A 2,034-nucleotide genomic window follows, 5' to 3' on the forward strand; every position below is an offset into this window, starting at 1 on the left:
GTTACCATCTGTACCATGCAGCAGCAATTATTTCTATTTTGCTTGACAGTGACACAACATGTGAAAGTTACTTTGGCCCGGAGTTTCGCAAAGCACTATAATCGAAAACGAAAAAGGTCTGACGGGGTCTATTGGGGTGAAGTGAGACCACGGGAGCTGATTCCATACCACTGTGGCGGCTGCTTTATTGTATGAAGGACTGAATTTAGTTGAAAGTACTTGATCTTCATTTCTCGAGTATATGCTGAAGATTAAAGTTAATCGCATGTGAACCGGTACTTTCAGAGACTAAAATAAAGAGCTCCTGAAAACGCTATTTACTATTCCAAAGAAATGTGACTGGGATCCTAGAATACGAAACTGACTACAACTGTATGTAAGCAATATCGGTTTCTGCTGCTCCGGCTATGACAATATGAGAATAGGGGGAGGGGGGGGGGGCATAGGATAGTGTACCTACAAACACATCTTCTTTCTTGGTCGGTGTTTCAGTTAGTCACCGATTTTAGAACTGTATGAAGCAACGCGTACTAGAGGACGCGGTAAGTAGTTCCTGGCATTTTCGACTGCTGCTGTTGTGGGGCCTGAGGTTTTGTTTTCTGCAGGGTTTGCAAATATAACGAGTTCTACATATTTAGTGTTGTGTAATATATTAAAGATATTTGGAGGATACTGTCTGTTCTAAGGTTAAAGAATTTTGTGGTGAATAAAATATTGTTAAATTTTGACTAGTTACATAACGTGTGGATGAATAAGTTATAGTTCGTGAGTCACAAACCATCTCGTACCTTCAAACGGAAGACCTTGCACCATGGAGTATATGAGATTTGCAAAAGAAGTAAGTTTATGTAATGTATTAACGAAGTTACCTGTCTCGAAAAGGGAAATTTGTGATAGCTGCAACAGCTTCTATTTCAGATCGTTGTTAACTTCTAACTGGTTTTTGATAAAACGATTGATTTCGCTTGCTGATTATTCTTGTGTAGTAGAGTAATAACGTAAGACATTTCTCATAGAGAAATAGACTACTGACAAAATTTTTTCTCGATTGCAACGATCTGAACTGATATTTGTACCTAGGTACATGACCATGTTGTATCTTGGAACAGTCTCTCATTTGTCAAAAATCTTACTTTTCCAGAGTAATTGTATATTTCAGAAAGAAAGTGCACCACTCCTAAAGTGAATGCTGTCATTTCAAAATAGAATAACAAAATGGAGTAAAGGTCTATTAAAGTGTGAAAGTCTGAAGTGTGTTCCACGGTAAAACACTTTTCGCTAATAATTGTCAAAACTAAGAACAAACACAAAACGCTGTCCAAGCATATAAACGATCGATAGTCGAACTAAAAATCTGAATGCCGGGTGTTCGGACAAACTTCTAGGACTTGTAGAAGGGAGACAGGAAAGAATATTTTGAGTACAAACCCATGCCCAGGAATGTACCGTTTCAGTTGTACAATGGTTTCAACTTCGATTTTTAACTCATCCACTTCTGTTTGAGGGATTAAATTACGCATAAGGCAATACAAAACAATTCGAAATGAAACATAACGGAACACCTGTTTATCACTTAAGCACATTTGTTTGTGTTAAGACTCCTCGCCCTGTCCATCTGTCACCATATCGTTTGTTCAGATGTCTGCGAACTGCACGATACAAGCGAGTTGGTGCATCATCATGCTGAAACCACATTTCCTGATGGGCAATCAGTGGCACAGCTTTCAAGAACGGCCCCAATATCTTTTGTAGAAACATAAGATATGCAAGACCAGTTAGAGTGGAAGGAGGTACGGCCCAGTTACACGACAGTCTGGAATGCCTGCCAACAAACAAATATCCAACAGGCACCGAAGCCTCGGAATGTGCTTAGCATGAGGGTTTTTGGCTGCCAGACATGGCTGTTTAGCGAATTCAGAACATAGTCCCTCCCCAGTGAACTCACATTTGTCTGTGAACAGGAGTAGTTGGGTAAGGAAAGGATCAGCACATTTTGTTAGCGCAGGTTGCCTACATCAGGATCAAGCATACATT

Source organism: Schistocerca gregaria, unplaced genomic scaffold (genome assembly GCF_023897955.1).
Source record: "Schistocerca gregaria isolate iqSchGreg1 unplaced genomic scaffold, iqSchGreg1.2 ptg000290l, whole genome shotgun sequence".
NCBI lineage: Eukaryota > Metazoa > Arthropoda > Insecta > Orthoptera > Acrididae > Schistocerca > Schistocerca gregaria.